This window comes from Ambystoma mexicanum, chromosome 8 (assembly GCF_040938575.1).
Source record: "Ambystoma mexicanum isolate Mex_15411 chromosome 8, UKY_AmexF1_1, whole genome shotgun sequence".
Lineage (NCBI taxonomy): Eukaryota > Metazoa > Chordata > Amphibia > Caudata > Ambystomatidae > Ambystoma > Ambystoma mexicanum.
The window spans coordinates 458,695,277-458,718,062 of NC_090929.1; positions in this window are offsets into that span (position 1 = coordinate 458,695,277).

Sequence of the window (22,786 nt, forward strand, 5' to 3'; positions counted from 1 at the left end):
GAGAAAATGCAGCAATGTAAAATAGGGACTTCAAGGACTTGAGGTCAGTTCCAGAGATAGGAGGAGCAACCTCCAGCCCTGGGTTCTTAAGGCAGACCTACAGAAGTACTGACCATCCTGGGACTGCTCTGGATAGGGCTAAGGTAAGCAGGACTGTATGCCTCATACAAGCCCAGTGGTGAGGGGGGTGGTTCAAAAGATAAAAGGGATCTCAAGCCTCCAATAAGTTAGGGATTGTCCCGGGCTATTCTAAATCACTGGGGAAAGCAAGGTTCACCACTGTAGTCACATGCAGGATTCTTTGGTTGTGGGTTTGAACCCATTCACTGCCGGTCAGGTCATCTTTAAGTTCTTCTGGAGAGCTCAGACTTTAAGGAGGTGTGAGGGGTCAGAAATGTGAGGCAGACAACTTTGTGAAGGTTTTTCATAAAATGCCATTTTATTAACTTTCAAAGGTTGGATACATGCTTCACTATTCCTACCCTAAGAGAATTTCCCTACCTATCCAAAAAACTAAAGGAAACACTCTAATAAAAGTAATATGTCACTTACACTTATACATACAACAAACATATGAAAGGAATATATGGCCATTCAAGATATGACAAAATCACAGTTATGTCAAACATATATTTAATAACTGTTTCTCCATGTGACCTGGGTAATGGTCCCTTCCCCAGATTCAGAGCAGGAATTTTGTATCCACAGTTCAAAATAGGAAAGTTCTGTTCTGTTACACAGTGCTGGAAACCAATGTTCTTCTTGCCCCAACAAGTCTCCCAAGGGGACTTCCCTGCAGTTCCAACATAAATAACTAATATGTGTTTCTCCACTAGTAACAAAAGTTCAACAAAACCTCTTCTTCAGAGCCAAGAGCACTTTCACAATTCCTTATTGGCAATAGAAATAGTTTGTCATGATGATTCCACAATGATTTCACTACATATGGTAGTGGCCTTACCACTTCTTCTTCTTCACAGTCTTTAATCACAACAAAGTACTTCAATATCTTCTACCTGGTCCACTCGCATGCAATGTCTAATCCTACAAGGTCCCTTGCCCTGGTATACTCACCTGCCAGGACTAAAATCTTCTAACTCTACGGCAAGAACTTCTGCTGTAAAGTTCCTTTAACAACAGCTTCACAACGTCCCTTGACTTTCAACAACTTCAATAGCAACAACTTTGTAAAGTATTTTGACTTTCCACAACTTCAGTAATAAACACTTCTTCTAGAAAGACGTGAACCACATTGGTGCTGTTTATGCCATAAGTATTGCAGCCCTCCTGAAGGCTGGCTACCAGGAGGGCAGCTCCTCTGTTACAACAGTCTTTTTGTTTACATCGATATAAGTACCAACAACTTCAATATGGGCTATTTCCTCTGTCGAAAACATAAGACACATCTACCTTGTTTGTTACACCCTTGGGATCGCCACCTGCAATGCAAATTACGCTCCTCTCCTCATGAAAACTGGTTATCAGGAGTGCAGCTCATCTGCCACACTTGTTTCCCCCCTCTTACATCATTCAAATGCTGATAATGGCTTTTTATCACTCTTGCTCTTCTTGGGTTTAGACATTGCTTGTTTGGGTCTTTCTTTATTATTGCCTCTTCCTTTTTGTGACAATAGGCTTTTACAATTGTTCTTCTTAAATTACCCGCTGTAGGCTGGGGCAATATTGGTTGTTGTTAATATCTGTTACTATTGCCCTCTTTTGGCTCTGGCAATAGTGGTGTTTATCATATTCAGTATTATAATTGCCCCCAATGTTCTTATTCTGCCACTTTAGCTGGTAAGCATTATCTTGGTATGCAAAATGATATCCAATCCACCACTTCTGCTTCTTAACATTAGTTTGGTATTCAAAATTACTGACACAGGCCAGCGGGCGATCACAGAGCATTCCGGGGTCACATTTAACTAGTGAACTCACTGGGTGCTGCATACGCATACGCTCTGCTCTGCTGCCTTCATGTCTTCTGGTTTAGCTGGTTCTTGCTCTAAGTTAGGTTGTTTTTTCTTGCTCCCTGTCTGGGAAAGAGTGCTCCTCGTTCCACAAGTGCTCCGGTGTTCACCTGCCACCGGAGCACACTTCACCTTGGGGCAAACATTCTGCATTAACGATTCCCGCTGCAGAGCCTCTGCACACAAGATCCTCAGGGGGAAAGTCTTCAGAGTTAATGCTTTGCGCCACGCAATCTCTGCATATCTGGTGCTTAAGGGTAGAGACCCTCACAAAACTGGCATCCACTTCCCAATCAGCAGTGGCTCCGGCAGCACAGCAGATTTCCAGAGTCCCAGTAGAGTCTCAAGAATGTCCACAAATAATTACTGCCATTTGATTAGCTGGAAGTACTTGCAACAACTAACAGTGTTTCCGGTCCTTGCAGAGCAATTGCAGAAGTGCACGTTCCTGCGACTGAAAACAGGCAATGAACTTTGAGTATGACAGGTGACTGGTTGGTCCCACTGGTCTGAGGGACGAAGGCACCTTGCAGAGGTCTTCCCTATCGATGCAAAGGTTGAGGTTCACCAGGGGGCAGTGTTGGCAGAGCCAATATTGGTTTCTGCAGCAGGCTTCTGGCAGCCCTCTGCCATTTTGTTGTTTGGATCTCTTTAGCTCCAGTGGTCAACTTGGTTCTGGGTCCAACTCATCTCCTTGTATCTAGAACATGGATTGGGGACGGCCCTAGCCCAAGGGCACTTTGCAACACTCACACTTGGAGGTGGCTGTCCAATAGTGGACAACCAGCCTCTCAGAATCTTCCAAGCAACAATCAAGTCCCCTGGAGGAATGTAGTTTGGAAGGAGACAGCCCCCTCCCGACTTCCTGCCAGCGCACAGAAAAAGAATAGCCTTTGAGTGCTTCTTGAAAGAATCACACCAATATGCATGAAGAAATGGAGCCATCCCCCACCTGGAAAGAAAAGACAGCTAGCAAAGGTCAGGCCATCTTGAACAGGACTTAAAACGAGAAGGAGGGCCATTTTGAGTATATGGTCCCCTTTAGTACATTATCATGGCTGCAGCATCAGCCTGGGACAATGTATCCACACAATAGGTCAAAAAGTATTGACTGCCATAAGCCTTTTCAGAAGATGGCTAGAAAGTAGAAAAAGCTACTTGGACCAAAGATAAGGGGATACAAAATGTTCCCACCACACTTCATGGAAGATGTCTTGTGCTGCAAACAGTAAAATACACTAGTAATGTTATGTTATGTTATGTTATTTGGCATTCATATAGTGCCTTATGTTTCATTGGTATGATCTCAAAGCGCTGATAGGTTGAACGCCCTCGGGAACCGCAGTTCAGTCAGTAGAGAGAGAGAGTGTGGTATAGTGCATGGGTGCACCGGATATGTGTGCAGCTGGTGTGGTTGTTGCATGATAGCTGCTTCTTAGCGGTAGGTGTGGTGCTGAGGAAATCAGTTGGATGTGTTCAGTCTGGAGGGTGGACACCCAGACTGAGTTCTGGCTGCGTTAGGCCTGAGGAGATGCTTAAGCTAGCCGTAAAGTGCTCAGCTAGCTGTGTTTTATTAGGATGATGTGGAGTTCGTAGGACCAAATGTGTCATAGTACAGCTGTGTTCTAGTTGAATGATGGTGTATAAGGGAGAGTAAGCATAGTAGTGTGATATGGTGGTTATCAGTAAAGCATCTGCGATCAAGCACGAGAGCAGGACAGGGGGCGTACATTAGGCACAATTTCTAAGTTCAACAATAAGTGTGGGACATGATATCATTCACAATTCCAACTAAGTGAGGGATATGCTACAAGCATATTCTATCTAGATGAGGCACAATGGTATCATTAACTATTCCATCTAAGAGTGGCACATGCTATCATTTACAATTCCAACTAATTGTGGGATAATGCTACCACTCATAATTCTATCTAGATGAGGCACATGCTATCATTTGCAATTTCATCTAAGTGTGACACATTCTACCATTCGCAATTCCATCTAAGTGTTGGATATGATATCATTCACAAGTCTATATAAGCGATGGATATGCTACAATCCTAATTCTATCTAGATGTGGCAAATGCTATCATTCACAATTCTATCTAAGTGTGGCGTATACTATTTTCACAATTCCATATAAGTGTGGCACATGCTATCATTTACAATTCCAACTAAGTGAGCTATATGCTACCAGTCATATTTCTGTCTAGATGAGGTACATGCTATCATGTACAATTCAATCTAAGTGTGATTCATGCTATTATTCACAATTCCATCTAAGTGTGGCACATGCTACCATTCGCAATTCCATCTAATTGTGGCATATGCTATTTTCACAATTCCATCTAAGTGTGGCATATGCTATTTTCACAATTCCAACTAAGTGTGGCATATGCTACAATCCTAATTCTATCTAGATGAGACATGCTATCATTCACAATTTTATCTAAGTGTGGCGTAGTCACGAAAAGGAGATGGCTACTCACCAGTGAACCCAAAGCGACATTGCAGAAGAGGCCCTAGGGGTCCCTGGCAGAACACCACATAAGGTGGGGGGTATTGCCTTAGCGCAGCATGGAGTCAGAGCCAAAACTAGAGGGAGAGGTCTCAGCTCACTGGAACCTTGTAAGAAGGATCCAGTGTTCCCAGAACAACTCTAAATGCAGGCTGTGGGTGGGATACAAAAAAGAAATCTCTCACCACTTCAAAGTCAATAGGAGCATCAGGGTATGAGATGTAGGAGATTAAGTAGGGCTGAGTGTCTGAAGCCACATCCCACATCCTCTGGTATCTACATACAAATTGGTAGTTTAGGGACAGCTTACAAAGTCCCTGGGGGGGTCTAGAGAGTTAAGGTGAGTGCCATTAGGTTATCCCAATCAGCCAGTCCAGAGATTAGACAGTAGAGGTCAATATTCTCTAGATACTTACCCTGGGTTACGGACGCCTGGTTAAGGGTGTAAAATGATATTACTGGAAGAGAGAGTGAGGGGCGGCTCTAGCGCCCTGCCGAATCGAATAATAAAAACCCTTGAGCCATCTTTGGGTGCTATAGCAATCTTTGAGCTATCTGTGACAACCCACAGATTGAAAGGTCAGTGATCAAAGTCCCAACATATTCTGAATTTGATAATCCCAGTGTACTCGGAGCTTTCACAGCTGAAGTATATTCCCAATTTGACCATTTTAGTATATATTCTGAGTTTACAAAAAGTTGATGGAGTTGAGTTTGTATTTTAGGTTCATTGTAATCCATCTTGGTTTGACAGGGTTGTAAGAGTTTGACATTACGAGATCCTGCACCAAAGGTAGGGTACTACAGCAGTACCTCAGTGCCATTTATGTTTAGTATAACTGGTGAATTTATTTGGCATGCAACAATGGGCTATGATCTAGGAGCTCGATTCACATGCACACTGTGATTCAAATATTCTTTTTTAAACTGTATTTTATTAGTGTCTTATATACAGGATTCAGATTGCACAAGTGTTCCAAGGCGCCAAAGTCATCTGGCCGTAGCCAGGATGTAGGATCATGTACATACCACTGACATTTAATTAGGGTTAGTAAGCAAATTCTGTCAAGGCACAAGAGCAAACATTCCAGAATTGCCAAGGATACAAAGCAGGGGAAGAGGGAAGTGGGTGGGCAAGGAGAGGAGCAAAGAAAAGAGGTTAGGGTGGGAATTGGAGTAAGTGCATTTTACTGAAGAGGTGAAGGTGTTAATGCTTCAGAAAGTACATATCAGGTAAGTGCTATTGTGATAAAAGGGAGCTTGAAGGAGGGAGAGCAGGGATGGCAAGGAAGTGTTAACCATGGTGGACGGAGGATGACAAGGGGGGTATGTGCATATATGTGCGCAGGGCCAGAAGCAGCAGGAAAGAGACTCACACTATATCCTTTCTTTGTGTATCTTGGCCACATTTAGTAATGCAATCTTTATATATAAAGCTGAATGTATGTGTGCGTGTGTATGTTTGTCCGGCTGTACAAATCCACACCGTTGAACCCACGTCTACTAAATTTTGCATGGATTCCTTTTTTGTCTGTGGCAAGATCGTAGTCTATGTATGGATGCAAAAATCTTATATGCAAAACATTTTTTGGATGTGTGTGTGTATGTTTGTCCAGCTAAAATCCACACCGTTAAACCCACTGCTACCAAATTTTGCATGTATTCCTCATTTGTCTGGGGCAAGATTGTAGTATATGTTTGGATGCAAATAATTCACTCTGTGACACCCTCATTTACTGTTGCTCACCCCAATTCACCACAGAAGGCAACATTTGTTAAAAGTGTCCGAAACAAAAGTGTTCAATGTGTTGGTTATTCCTTTTGAAATGTATTACTACTGTATGCAGTTCGAAAGTGTTTATTAAAGCATTTCTAAAGGGAATAAAAAGAAATTAAATGTTTTTTTATCATGCCACTCCGAATATGGGAGATGGCAAAGTTACAGTTTATTTAACTTCATCCACGAAAAGAGAGCACAATCAATCAATCTTTCTTGGACATTTTCTCAAATGTGCTGAAGCTCTTGAGTGACTGCAACATGCAGCTGCCAAAATCAATATCAAGAGCTTCTGAAACATAACAACAAACAGCAGCACGACTTGCTGACCAGAGGACAAGAGCAACGTTCTCCATGGCAAATGAGATGCCAGAGCAAACTGAAGCAAGACTTGCCAACAAGAGGACAAGAGCAACATCCTCCAGGGCACATGAGACACCACTCGATCAGGACATGGGCAAATCCGGGTACTCCAGCTAGTGTAACAATAAAACAGGAAAATAGCAAGAGAATGAACTAAAACAAGCTTCACATTGTCAACCCAATCAAAGAACTTTCAGTGTCACATTAATGCAACTTTTTCAGGGTGCTCATTCTGCAAACATGCAATGCCTGGTGGGGGAACACCCCCCGCCCAATGCCCCTTAGGAGCAATATTAGGAGGCCCAAGACCTTGGACCTGTACTGATTGACTACTGATCCCACTCCCCCAACCCCTGTGACCCCTATCAGACCGAAGCCTCCTGGAGAGCAACAGTTAGCCCACTTCACCGGCCAACCCCAAGGCCCCACAAAGGGGGAAATCAACATCCCATCAGACCACCACCTGCCACAGGGACTAGGACCTACTGCTCTGTGTCGTCCCCCCATCTCATGAGCACTCATGAACATCAGGAAAGTCCTATAAGAACATATTCATACCCTGTTTCAACAGGTGCACCCTGTCTTGGTGGATCATGTCCGAGCCCCTAAAAAGTTGACCTGCCACCCACCTGAAGTGTCCGTAGCTGGATGCTAACTAGGTGAGTCCATTGTTCAATTTGTAGGACAAAACATTCAGCGGATGGGCCCGAACCCCCTTTCCCCACACTTGCTGCAGTATAATCTGTTACCATGCTTTGATCCACGGCAGAATTTGCACATCCAGGAAAAAGCTGAAGCCAGGCCCTATTTTAATTCTCTCTGCCTGAGGGAGACCAAATCATTGCCACTAATGTGCAGAATCACAATGTACTGGTTGGGTAATTGTCTCCTGCTCCTCTACCCGGTCACTGCTGCCCTCAGTTGATCCGTGCAGTCACAGCCCTCCGATGCCAATCCACCAATTTGACCCATCAGAGTTGAAGCCAAACATGTGTAGACCCAGCTCTTCTACCAGCTGCACGGCCCTCCTGAGGAATGGATGGACCACAATCCACACCACACAATGCAGTCACATGCTCTAGGTGCTTTGAGGGAGGCATGATATCTGTAGGGAAGACATTGAATCACAAGTTTTGACACTGACACAATGGATACAGTTTGTAAAACCTGTATTGAAAATGTTGGGGTTGGAGAACTCTCATTTTGACCTATAACTTAGATGGGAGTAGTTTCGACCATCGAAACGATAAACAAAACAGTGCTAGTGGAGCCCGTCAAATCAAAACTTTATATATTTATTTATTTTTTTCAATATACAATATCAAACTTTTGTTACATTAAATTAAATTAAATCCAATCCACCTCCCAAATCCCAACAAACAGTCCAAGTTCAATAAGCTCAAAAGAAACCAAATCATCAATTTCTTTTGGCCAAAATTTGAAGATCAAGTTGAGGCATGTTGCAAAATTGGATCGAGAAAATTAATCTGGCTGCAGGAAAGCTTGATGTTTTGACCTGCTACAACATGATCCCACCATTCATCATGGTCATACATTTGATGTTTAAATTCATTCAGATGCCGTTCGCGCTGGTCAGTCAACATTGGACACGCAGTTACTAGATGTTTTGAGGACTCAACTTCTGATGATTTGCAGAACCGGCAAGTGTTGATTGCGGTTTCTTTGTTTTTACGTAACCATAGCATTTCGATGTGTTTAAGGCATTCAGACGAAATCTCAAGAACTGCTTCCTGTGATCGTGTGATGGACAGTTCATAAGGTATTTTGGTTGGTGATGCAGGTTTACCAAACTTTTAGAAGAGGGCAGGGTGGATTTGAGGGCTAGCCTGTTATTGTATGTTAAAATCCAATCCCACGCGGCTAGCTTCTTTTTGGCATGTTGGGGACGCATAATGAGCTCTTCTTCACATATGTTTGCATTGACCATAATTGCGTTGAGTTTGGTCTGCCATGTTATTAGAAGGGATGAAACTGCATCATCGTTTTCATTCCTAAAGATTTTATATGCAGGAATATTGTCGCCAAGCAGCATTTTGCGTAGTGTAGATAATGATTTCCAGATGACTGTCATGTAGATTGAGTTTAGGGCTAATTCATATCTCAGAGCCGAAATTGAGATGTAGTTTGGTAGCCCCAAAACACGCCTCCAAAACGTCCCTTCCAGTCTATGCCATAGATTGTGGTTTATGTTCCACGCTGATTCACCACCAAAAGTAAGGGTTGTGATTACCTTCTGGAGGTAGAACATGACTACAGGAATGATAGAACATTTCCCATAGTCCTTGTTAATTTTGGCTCCTTGTAGACTTAGGTTTTTAGTTCTGTCCATTAGATCGCTAATCCAGGTGGCTTCGCAGATGGAGTCATTTATCATTACGCCCAGGTAGCGAATAGATTTGACGATGTTTAGGCATTTCTTTTCAATAAACCATCTGAAACATTTATCTTTTCTTGAAGTGTTTTGTTCTATACACATGATCTTAGTTTTTTCGGTGTTTAGGAATAGATCATTTGCACTTAGGTACTCGTTCAGGCGGATTATGAGATGTTGGAGCCCAATTTGTGTTTGATCTATTAACACACTGTTGTCAGCGTAAACCAAGCAATTCAGTTGAGTTCCATTAAGCTTTGGTGGAAAGCAGTGGGCGGAGGCCAACCACTCAGATAGATCTGCAAGAAATAGTTTGAAGAGATCAGCAGCCAGGGGGCAGCCCTGCTTGACCCCTTTGTATGTTCTTATTGGTAGGGTAAGGTCACCTTGAGAATTTACTCTTATTTGAATAGAGGTGTTGGTATGTAAGGCGATAATGGGGTCTAACAGCTGCACAGGGCATTTCCAGGATCGCAATTTAGCCCATAGTTTACTGCGATTAATAGCATCAAAAGCTTGCCGCAGATCGTCAAAGGCAAAAAAGATTTTTTTCTTTGCCTCCATCGCTGACGATGGTCAGAATTGTAAGATTTACATCGACTCCGACTTGACTCGTGAAGCCAGTTTGACGACAATCATGCTTGCCCACCAAGAGGGCCCATTGCACCAAACTTTGGCGCAGGTAGGAGCCAAATATTTTGCCAATTGTATCAAGAAGGGCAATAGGGCGATAGTTTGCCGGGTAGGCTCTACTGCCCTTCTTGTATATTGGCACCACGATGGCCATGAAGAGGGTAATTGCATACTGTGGGCAATCTGCCAGAATAGCCCGTTTATGAATTTCGCCCAATGAGCTTTATGTTTTTTAAGCATCAGGTTGGAGATTTGGTCAGGGCCAGCAGCTCTCGAATTCTTTAGCTTGGAGATTGAAAGTTCAAGCTCTGTGCATGATGGAGTTATCTCCCAAGCAGTGATTGTAGATTTGGTCGGTGAAGATTCCTCAACTGCTGGCTTTTCATATATTAACGTAAAGTACTTGCACCATTTGGCGCTTGTAATTTCGTTGGAGATTGAGGTTGTAGATTTAGAGCAACCATGGTTCGGAATTGACCAAATTTCACGAGTGTTCTTAGTCACGAGATGCTTTAGCATAGTTTCTACTCGACTTTGGTCAATTGTTATTGAATGAGATCTTAACCAATTCTGATAAATCTGGCGCCGTTCTTTGACTTTCCTTATTTTGTCGCACAAATTGCAAGACTCTTTCTTGATCAACCGAAGATCTTTCCTTAGGGTTTTTTTTGCTAAAGCTATTGTTGTAGAATATAAATGTTTCGGAATGGATCCAAGAGTTCTTGAATTTCAGATTTTCATAGTGAAGTCCGCTAATAAGGGCTTATATTCAACAATTTGCAGCGCTTTTAGACTGTGGCTTAAGGATGTAATTAAGCGACCATTTGTGACAAGCCTGTTGTCAGAGGCATTCGTTGACAGTTGAAAGGGATGTTTGTCTGGCGCACTGCAGCTGTCTTCTTTCCATACTAGCCGTAGCAGATTGTGATCACTATGTATCATAGGTTTCACGTTGAGAGATGTTACTTTATCAAAGAAATTCAACAAGGCCCAGATGTAATCAAGAGTGTTATTCCTTGCCAGGCCGTGCAAAGTTGGTTTGGATGGTTGGTCACCGTTGATGGCTCCATTCAGCATTTGACAATGGCGTAAGGAGAGAGCATGCGACCAGGTTTGACCTCTTAGAACGACTTCATTATCTGGAAGCCGAGTGTTTATCTTCGTGATAGGATCATATTTGAACCAGCTACAATTGAGGTCCCTGCATACAATCACAGAGACATTGTTATAGGCAAGATAGGTATCGTCGATTAGAGTTGACACAGTTTGGATGAAGGATGTTGCCGAAATCATCGCAGGAATCCAATATACGTTAATTATTAACAGGTTAGACATATTGTTAGACAAAGATAGTCGAACCAGAGTGCTTTGGACAAACGGATTTGGATTGACTGAGGCCACTAGTGTCCACCAATTCTGAATTTTCAATAAAGTTATCAATCCGGCATAGGAACAACACTTGCTATTTTTTCTGGCGGGATTGATAAGAGTGGTAAAACCATCACAGGTCAGAGAATCCCAAAGCCATGTTTCCTGCAAGCAAATGGCAAAGACGTCATCCAAGGGTTCAGAGAAGGTATTGAAGAGATGGGTAAATCCTCGGGTATTCCATGAGAGTAGTGTTAGCTCTTGTTGAGGAGTATAATCTCATTGTTACTTACAAGGTCCCTTGGGTACTCTTTTCGCACTGGTAGATCAACCTTCAGATGCCTGATGTGTCATGTCTTGATAGTTTGCTTGCGAGGGGGCTAAGGATTGTCGTAGTGCGAGTCGCTGATCGACCCGGCGAAACTTGTCTCTTTTGTCATTTTTTTGAACGTTTTTGGGTGATCTTGTAGTAGTTGGTTCGACGGTGAGATCAAAGCCATAGAGCAAATGATGTTCATTCGCCTGTAGCAACAGATTTTTTACTGCAGCAGAAGAGATGTGCAATAATAATTGATCAGTAGACAGTTCGGTTATGTATTCGACAATTTTAATGTCATCAGAAAAGATGGATCGTAATTGAGGGATGCAAGCAAATAGTTTTAATATAATTGCTCGATTTAAATTGACCTCATTTCCATCTGAATGAATATTTTGAAGCCGAAGTTTCCACAGACAAGGTGTTTTTTCTAGTTTAGAGGTCCCACCTGGAACAGAAGCTATGTGCGAGCTAGAATTCCGCTGGTTCATAGTTTGTTTAGGATTTAGTCTTGTGCGTAACAATGGCAGTTTGACCCTCTTCGTAATGGTTTGAGATTGTTTTCCATGTGCTCCAGATTGTGGCTTACGTGCGGCAGCAATTACAGAGGAACTTCTCTCCTCAGATTGCTCGAACATAGCAGCCTCATTTGCATCGGTGCAACCATCAGTTGTGTAATCAGTGTCGACCGATAGGTCGATAAATTGCATAGGTCAATAGATGAATCTGAGGTAGCACTAGAGATAGAGATGTCACAGCAGCCTATGCTAACAAAACCTAATGCCTGCCCTATCTCTTGTACAAAAAGTGTAAAAAGGAGAAGTGTATGCAAAAGGAAAAATCAGTGTTCAAATGATAATGTGGCTGAACCAGCTCTCCTCCTCACACTAGGCCTCACAAAGTAAGGCGATCCTTGTAATCAGGATGACACACTCTGGCTCGGTTTCCAACACAATACACAGTTCAAAATCATGGATTGAGGCCTGCCTGGCCATCCACGTTAAATTCTCTTTCTCTGATTTCCAAAATAATGTTTCAACCAAAACATTCGCAAAGATCCCCCTCTGTCGGCGTCAGACCTCTCACGATAAAGTTCAACACAAAGTTGCAAGGGGGCTCCCTTATTATACTTTGGGTCTTCCTCAGTCGGGCTCAGACCACTTTCAGATGTCAAAGTCTTTCGAATGTGTGTGGCTTTCTTTACAGAGCACTGCAGGACCACTTTGACTCAACGTTCACTATTTTACTTCCACTCTTGCTGTTTGTTTGCCTCTTTGCTTCAAACAATGTACCTTTCACAGAGACATTCGAATGTGCTACTTCCTTTCACCAGACCATCCTTGAAACACAATGCAATCTTCACTTTTGGGATCTGGCCTTCTCCACATGTCATTTGCGGTCTGTTGGGGGGTCACAACCCCGAGTAAGGAAGCTTTGGGGTTTTTGGCCCACTGTTCATGTCCCTTGGTCTGTTGCTCTGCTCCAGTAGGTGTGCCTTTGTCCCAGAAGTTCTGCTCATACTTGTTTTCCGCCTTGCTCAGAGTGTGTCTTTAGGTGTTGCCTTTTATTCATGTGAGGAGAGCTAACTGATATCAGGTGTATGCACTTAGTGTAAAGTGCCTAACTTGGCCTGACCCGATTAATGGGACATGTCCAGTACGATGCGAGAGAGTTAGTCTGGCTACACTTAGCCACCCTCTTCCTCAGACCAGTGTTTGTGTAAAAATGGGTGGGGGGTAGTTGGCACTTTGGGAAATCCTAAAAAATAGAATGGGGTAGATGAACAAAAAAGGGGAGAATACTGCGTCTCACCATCGGCTATCTCACCTGCAGTCCCTGGAGACCCCTCACCCAGGTGATCCTCTCGCACTGGTCCACACTCAGAGTCTGAGAGAGAGGTCCCCGGGGACTAGCAGGTGTGACACCCTCTGGTTTCTCACATATCACAAGTAGATAATGACGCAAGAGCTGCAAGTTTATTGATGGTTTAAAAGGGGTTCTTGCCCTATAACTATGATGGGAGTATTCACCACCATCAAACAAAAAGAAAATACAGTCCTAGTCAGTCCTTAGTCAAAATAAAATGTCCTATTCTAATAAATCTAATGCCTGCCCTCTTTCTAATACAATAAATGTGTAAAGGGAATGTGTAAAGCAAAAAATAAAATCAGTGTTCAAAAGAAATGTCAGTATGAGTAAACTCCCTTGCCCACATTTTGTAGCATGGGGTAAATTGGCACACTTGGACCTTGCGAGACACTGGCTTCGGAGACAAGGATGCAGTTAGTTTCATGGACCAGGGCCCACTTGGCCTTCCACGATAAGTCACTAGTTTATCCGCTGGACCTCTCGGCTATCTCTCACTCCAGCCCAGGTCACCTTTTAACTTGTAATACAATTCAACAAAAGATTGTTTCCTTCTGGTTACCACAATTCAGTACATGTTTCCCTCCACAGGGCTCAAACCTTTCAATCACTATTTGTGGGGGTTCCCTTCCCCACGCTTCAATCACACGTTCGGCTCAAGCCACCTTCCACTTTCCTTCCGCTGTCGAAGACTTTCCAAACTGCGAGGCTTTTGCTCTTACCTTGGCATGGCCAATTCAACCTTTTTTTTCCTCAAACGTCACTTTTTGTCTCCTACACCAAGGCCTCTTGGTAAATGTAGTTTCGAGCACAGTACTAACTTCAAAGTTCAAAGATATCTCTGACATCCAGGTTTCCCTCTGCTGGGATAAAACCTAACAACAGTTCAAATCTTGCTTCTCCATTTCTTTCTCTTCCCACCACTTCTACGGCATCAGACATTTCACAGAGACTTTCGATTGGGCAATGTTCTTTTGCCAGACCACACTGTTACTTTGTACCTTTAATTTACAGTTCTTTACAATGCTTTGCTTTGTCTCGCGTCTTATCAGCACATGCGCAACCTTCATTCGTCAGATACAGTTGCCATCAAGTTTCATTTAACAAAGGCCAGACTTTCATTTCTCTCATCAACTCACAGGCTGTGTAATTCTTTTTTGTCTTTTGCGGCTTTGATCCTGAAGTCAAGGCTGATACCACAACTGCTCCTGCACCTCCTCAAATTTGCTGTTCACCCAGGAGGGTGGCTGGTATTCTTGAAACACAAAAGAGCTCTGTCTCTTCTCTCTGACTGGGCTTCCTTGCACAACCTTCAAGGCCCTTCGCAGGTACCGATCTCTCGCTGGGGTGCCCAAGGTTTCGCTGTATCTCATTTCCGTCCCTCGGGCTGTCCTTCTGCCCCGCCTGATTCGCCGTCGCCCTGGAAGCCACCTCAAGGGCTAAGTTAAACACCATCTTGAACTGGAATCGAGACAGGCTGGAAACATCCCCTGTGCATCAACAATGGCTCCTGCCCTTCCCTGCGGACTTCTAAACAATCAATTATGGCCTGGACTGGGCAGGCTTGCACCTCACTGTCTTACCCTAGAGAAATCCTGATACCCTCCCTTCTTGATATTTGTTGGATCTCCTAACACACAGGTCTACAGCTGTGTTCCCCACAAGCTCCACCTCACCCTGAATAATACTGCCATCTTGTTCTCTTTACTGGCTGATAATAATTCCCCAATACGGAATGCACTTTAGAAGGCTGTTACAAAGGCTGCCCCGAAGAGTAGCAATTTATCCGCATCCCGTTAGATCCCTTTCAGTGCCCCTACTATACTCAGCAACTTCTTAGGGCCCATAGTCCTCCTAACATCCCGCTTTTTTCCTTGAAATCACACCCATCCTGCCAGGGCGGTCCAAACTGCAAAATATGCAACAGGGATAGACTCCCCCACTAAGCCTGTAAAGAAGCCCCCTTCTGACACATGCCTCCTCGTGCAGGTGCTGGGGACCCTCTTTTCCCCCACCGAGCATGCAAGTACACAAGATAACAAGAGTTTCTCTGGCAAACAATATCCCATAACCTCTTGTGACACAACATGCACTACATTTTTTGAAGGCCGCCTTATAGGCCGATTTAGTTGTAGCTGCCAAGGACCCACGGATCAGCAAAGAGAGTGCTAGGCAGCAAACATTCACAGAGTCGCTGGGAAAGGGGTCATCCACTCATATCCCTCTGGGTGCCATCTCCTGAATTCCTGCATCTTAAACAAAGACAAAGTGTCAACCATGTTATTTTGTACTCATGAGAATCGTTTCTCTTGAAACCAAACTTTCACCACCAAGCACAACAGAACCAGCTCCATTAATAACCTGAGGACCAAAAGGCAAGAAGCCAGTTTGTTGATGGCCTGGACCACGGACATCTCTGTCAGACCAAAAGGCCACACTCTTATTCTGCAGCTCCGCCACCACACTGACATTGCTACAATAATGGGGAACAACTCTAGGAAGGTTACATTCTGTACCAAGCCTGACTGGAACCACTCCTCAGGCCACCTTTCCCCGGCCCATTTCAAGACCAAGATGGCCCCGAACCCCAGGCTAGTGGCTGTGTCCATTTAAAGCCCCAATGCGCTGTTCGGCTCTTCTTTACTAGGCCACAACCGGAACCTGTTGAACTCAACCAAAAACAAAACCCAAATCATGAGATCCTCCTTCACCCGCCGGGTGTTTCTCTTTCAAACCTTTCATTGCCCCTGCAATGGACCTGCAAACGGGCCTTTCCATTGGTATGATCCGGAGGGTGAAATTGAACTGCCCTACCAACTTCTGCAGTTGACCCAGGGTTACCTTCCGTGAATGAAGGCACAGGTCCACTGAATCCCAAAATGCCGGTAGCCAACACACCCCTTCCATCGATCTCTATTTTCCAAACATCAGCTTTGTTGTAAATCCCTCAGTCTTGCCGTGCCTAAGGAAGCCTCAACTTCAGTGCCACCTGCTGGAAAGTACCTCATTGTCGGGGGCAGGAAGGGTGGGGGGTCCAAGGGTGCAGCACAAATGAGCCTTCCTGCCTTGGCCCTGCTCACCCAATCTGGTCACCCCGCCAAGTGCGGGGCTTGCCGCTACTTATTTTCCTACTACCCTGCATCAAGCAACCAATGCAAAGAGGAGACACGTTCCATTCTTTATATTGTTTTAGGTATTTTTACCCCACCAACCTCCCTGCTACATGCCCTCTTTTGTGTTGGCATGTCCACAGGATCTATGGCCCCTTCTGCTTATTATAACAAACTCTCTGAAGGCATGGGACCTGCCCTTCCGGGGATGCTGGGTTGGGCGGGCCGGAGGACAGCCTTGGAGGAATTGGTTGGTGGATGCTGACGTGAACTGGTTTCCCTGTGAGCGGCTCCCCGGCTTGGGCCCGGCAGTGCGGGGACGCGGCATCACCAGAATGTCCCTTTAAAAAGATGGACCAGAGGACAAGGAGAGCACATATCGCTGCCTCGCCCTGCAGGAGTGACTCTCGCTGCCGCGCTCCTTTCCCCTGACCCGAGTCGCCACAGCCACCGACCTCGCTGTTTTTTCTGGTTTCCTGTATCTCTTGGTTCCCTGCTCGCCATGCCTGCTGCCTTCCTGGGTGCCGTCCTCTTCAGACCGGAGGAGACGTTCTGCAAGTTAAGGTGGCCGGTTGAGGTGGAAGGGTTGCTGGAGCGGTGCAGCATGCTCAGACCCGGCGCGTGTGGAGGGCGGGCTCTGAGTTTGTGTTGTGAGAAAGTATATTTTGCGGGTGGGGAAGTTGAGGGGAGTTGCCAGGCAACACCGGGATTCTAGGATCCAGTTGGAACATTTGCTCGTTTGATTTTAGTGCGGGTGTGGCTGAGCAGCTTCTCTCCCTGTTTCAGTAGGGTGCCAGAAAACTTTGGGTCTCGGTAGAAAGTTCACACATTTGTTTATAGCGCGAGCATGGCGGCGAGGCTTCGCTCTGCATTTATTTGATTAGCTTTGGGGTCACGACAACGGTGTGTGTGTGTCCCGTACAGTTTGCTGGAAGGGCATATTTTAAGGAAGGACTGATCTATCCCAAGGAGTTCACTTTAAAGGCATAGTGTTATTGCACAAACCCAATTAAGAGGGGGTGGATCTTGACTGCGCTTATACGAGTAGATTACTGCCATGGATCCAACCAAGCTGGCGGCAGTAATTGCCTTGCTACAGGGAAGGGACCTAGATGCAGTACTCGGATCATTATCTGAGAACACCCCACCAGGGGAAGTAGGGGAAAATGTGCCTCTTCTACATGCCCCATCAAAAAAAAAGAGAAAAGGATTTAAGAAATCAGTGTCCACCTCCATCCGCACGAGTGGAAATTGTGGTAATAACAACTCCCATCCCCTTGGCAATTAACAGTCCTGGGGTGGGGGGTACATAGAATACAGGGGGATTAGTATTGATCAACCTGGGCCCTCCTCAAATGGTAACAGGGGTGGAACAGTGCAGTTTTGGGACAGCCTGCCATGGTACCACCATATAGCATGACTGAAGGGCCCACCGCCATGTGTTATGTCTATATTTATAAAAGATTGATACTCCAGACACTGGCTTCTGTCATCTTATCTTCTTTATTGCTCCAGGATAACTGCCCCTTTTTCTCTTCCATTCCACATGCAGAATTTCCACCTTCGTTCTACATTCTACACTATTACTACTGCTATCAGTAGCTTATATTTTCTCTACTACACAACACCCCCCTAACTTATCATCTAAATTATATCTAAATCCAACTCAAACACCCTTATCTAACCATATTTACTTTTGTTCAATTAAACGATTTGGTTTACGAACTTCTCTATGAGGATGACATTTCAATGCTCCCTCAGAAGAATCATGACTTATAATATCATCCCCAGACGCACAAGTCACTGGATCAACACTATTCCCTTGACCACTATAACCTACCACCTGTGAAGGAACATCACTGGTTATTACAACATCACCATTACAGGACATTTCAGAGTCAACCTTATCTTCATCAATTAAGGTTAACTCCCTGTCGGAATCAGGTGAATTATCCAGTAAAGTTAAATCAATGTCAGAGTCATGTGAATCACAGTCATGTGAATCACCCGGTGAATCACCCGATCCAACCTTCTCACGATCCCCACTTTCACAGGTATCATAACACAATGTTTTTTAAAAGGATACATTTCTGGTTATTTTACAATCACCCCTTCAGCTCTGACCATGGGTCCTTTGACAACTTTAATCTTTAGCGGGACTGGCCAATATTTAGTATCCAACTTCTTGTGCTGATTCTGTCGAACCAACACTGAATCTCCCACTTGGAAGTTACTGTTGTCTGCTTTCCTTCTACGATCTGCCCACTCCTTGATTTTGAACCTTTTCACTTTATCTCGCTCTCTGATCTCCTGGTCTTCAGCAGCTATGTAATCCTCCACACAGGGTAACCTTGTACGAGGTTTATACTTGATCATTAACTCTGAAGGAGAGTGCCCAGTTATCTCATGAGGAGTATTACGATAACTTCATATCATCTGAGAAACAGCCTGTGGCATTGATACATTATCCACAATAGCTTTCTGTCGAGTCTGTTTTAAGACACTCATAAATCTTTCGACCATACCATTTGCTTGAGGCCACAAAGGTGTTATCTTCTGATGTTTAAAACCCAGATGTAATGCAGACTTGTTAAACTCATGACCCTGAAACCATGGCCCATTATCTGTCTTTACCACTTTCGGAACTCCCCACTCACTTAATAACTCATCAAGCACCACCACCACATGATGAAATCCAGAAGACATTACATGTTTCACAAGAGGAAATCTCGAGTACTCATCTATGACCACCAGCAAGTATCCTCCTTCATCCAAAGGTCCAAACAAATCAACAGCGACATGGTTCCATGGACCGTCTGCAAGCAGCACTGTTTGAAGAGGTGCTGCACAGCCATTTGACGCTGCCACTTGACACGCTCAGCAATTTTGAAAAAAGTCTTCCACAATTACATCCATACAAGGAAACCATACTTCATTTCTCAGAATCTTCTTAGTGTTTACAACACCTCTGTGACCTTCATGCGTTAGCATCACCAGGACCTTTCTCAAACATTTCGGAGCTACCAATCTGCTACCTCTGAGAAGCACTCCTTCCTCTGTTGCTGATAGTCCACTGCTCATTCTCACCAACTTCTGAAGATCTTTCATGTCACCTTCTTCTACCCCCTTTTCTAAATTGAGAGAGTGCCATTTTCCTTCCTTAGTGAGTCTAACCGCCACCTGAATCATTGGGTCATCCGTGCTCCTCTTCTTAAACATTTCCTCAGTTATTGCTGGTGGTAATGCATTAAGAGACAGGTATGACATATATTCTTCTGCTTTTCTTTGCATTTCTTTTTCTGCCACACCAGCAGGATGTCTTGACAGATAATCTGCTGGATTTGCTTCCTTACCAGGCTTATGAATAAATCTATAATCATATTCCTGCAATCGTATGCCCCATCTTTCAATTCTAGGAGGCATTTTGATTCTAGGATTTCCCAATAATAAAATAAGTGCTTGATGATCAGTAACTAGAGTAAAGGGCTTTCCGATTATAAAGTGGTTACATTTTTCACACGTCCATACAGCCGCCAAACTGTCTCTTTCAGCCTGAGAGTATGCTTGTTCAATTTCAATGTCACTTAATGCTCTGTCACTTATCCTCATGCTCCGTTGGATCTATCTGCACCAGAATAGCTCCCAGACCCACCGGGCTAGCATTCACCACAACTTCAATTTCCAATTGAGGATCAAAATATGCCAGCCTCCGATCACTGACCAATTCCTCCTTAATTTTCTTGAAACTCTTCTCACAGTCTTCATTCCACACAAATGCCACATTCTTTTTCAGAAGTTGTCTCAATGAGTCAGTAATAGTTGCATAGTTTGGCAAGTACCTGGCGCAATAACCAGCCATACCTAAGAACGATCTTAGTTCGATATATCCTTTGGAGCTTCAAGATTCAAGATACCCTTCACCTTTTCCGGGTCTGCTCTCATTCCATTCTCCGAAAATATATTTCCAAAGAATTTTAGACTTCTCTTGTTTATATCACATTTTTGTCCATTTAATGTCAGCCCATTTTCCTTCAATAACCTGCATACTTGCTCGAGAGCCTCACCATGTTGGTCTTGATTAGTGCCATAAATCAAAATATCATCACTGTAGTTAAATGCATTCTTTACTGGCGCTATTACTCTCCTTACTGCTTCCTAGAATATTTCTGCATCAGATGAGATGCCAAAGCTGAGTCGCTTGTATCTGAATAAACCTTCATGTGTGCTTAAAGGAGTTATGGGTCGAGACTCTGGATCAATCACTAGCTGATGATATCCTTGATTTAAATCAAGCTTGGTGAATCTGCTGGCTTGATTTAAATATATTATCATATCTTCAATATTAGGTCAGGGTGTCTTTCCCTCAGAATGGCCGTATTGGGAATCCTCATGTCTACACCTAGACAAAGACGTCCATCTGCTTTGGGTACTACTCCCAACGGTGATACCCAAGGAGTCGGGCCATTCTCGACCTTCTCAATGATGTCATTATCTCTTAGCTGCTTCAATTCTTGTGACACTCTTGCCTGTAAATGAAATCCTATAGGCCTCGGATGTTGAGGGACAGGTTGAACTGACTTATCATTGTGCAGATGTATTGTATTATTCTTTAGTTTCCCAACTCCTTTAAATAGACCTGGAAAATATTATTTCAGCCCTTCCAAATCCAGTGTTTTCCTTAATATGGATCTGAGGCTATGGCCTTTCGACGGGACATCCTGTATCATTTCTGACTCTCTGTATTTTACATCAATAAGTCTTAGTTATGTGGCAGTTTTACAACTGATCAGGCATCTACCCATAACAGGACTTTTTATGACATGTATGTTGGTTGGTATGCACAATCCTTAATGAATCAGATCACATCGGAAATGTCCTTTGTTTAGTAGCGGTGTCACGGGTTTCCCCCCTTCTCACCTGTCTATGTTGCCTGATGTCCTCTTTAGGTGGAGTCTTCTTTCGTATGGTCCGGGACTTAAATAAGCCCGCTCGGCCGTCCTCGGCTTCCAGATTACGTTCAGCTTCGATGTCCAGGATCACGGGAAACTCCAGGAGTATTCAAGAAGGTGTTGGGGGCACGCGGAAGCGGCACAGGGATTCCAGGAAGTAGGAAAGAGAGAAGAAGTTGGGAGAAGGGAATCCAGGGGCCAGGGGATAGCACGTAGCACTAGAGAAGGTTCGGAGCACACGTCCGATCACAGCTAGTAGCAGCGTTGAGACGCGCGGGGCCGCGGGGGTGTGGCTTCTTTATAGAGGACGCTGCATAGAACGTGAAGACTGGCGAGCAGCGCTCTGAGCTTGCCGCCATGTTGGTAGTATTATGGAGTGTAAGGCCCGACGTGTCAGGGACCAGGAGGCCCAGAAGGGGCGAGTTCGATGGTTCATGACAGCATGCCTCCTCCGGAAAATCGTTCCAACGGGTTTGCCCGGGTGTATGAGATGGAACCTTCTGAGTAGCCTGGGGGTATTTAGATTTCAGATAGGTTCCCAAGTGCGTTCACTAGGGGGATATTCTTTCCACTCCACCAGGTACTGGAGTTTGCCACGTCTATATCTAGAATCGCAAATCCTGGAGACCTCATACTCCAGTTGGTCATTGATGAGCACTGGTTTGGGCCAAAGGTTAGTTCGAGAGGTCTGAACATATGGCTTTATTAAGGACGTGTGAAAGACTGGGTGGATTTTCTTCCAGGAGTCTGGAAGCTTGAGTCGGTAGGCCACTGGGTTGATGATTTCCTTTATAAGGAATGGCCCATAAGATAGAGGAGCCAATTTATTTGGTTGAAAATGCCGTGGTAGCAGTTTCGAGGACAGCCAAACCTTATCCCCTATTGTGTAGGAGGGGCTTGGTCTTCGTTTGGAGTCCGCATACAGTTTGGTCTGGGTCCTGGCCTTTTCTAATTGTTCTTTGGCTTCTCTTTGAACATTAATGAGCATTTCAATCCAGGAATCGACTGTTGGAACTAGTGTAGGATGAGGAAGGATGGAGGGTAGAACCGAAGGGTGGAATCCTTGGCTACAGAAAAAAGGACTGGTCTTAATAGCAGAGTGGTCCGAATTATTATAGGCAAATTCTGCCACTGGTATTAAGAGGGACCAATCGTCCTGGACCTTGGTAGCGAAGCAACGGAGGTATTGTTCCAAGGTTTGTTTTACGCACTCTGTGGCTCCGTTGGTTTGGGGAAGATATCCTGAGGAAAGAGCGTGTTGGATTCCTAGTATTTGGCAAAGATGTTTCCAGAACTGAGAAATGTATTGGGGCCCTCTGTCTGATATGATCTTGGAAGGAAGCCCATGCAGTAAGAATATGTGTTCCAGGAAAATTCCAGCAAGTTCTGACGAGGATGGAGGTTTAAACAGAGGTGTAAAATGGGCCACATGGGTGAACAAATCAATGGTGACCATGATGGTTGTGTATCCCCTGGAAGGTGGTAATTCCACAATGAAGTCTGTTGCTATGTATTCACAAGGCC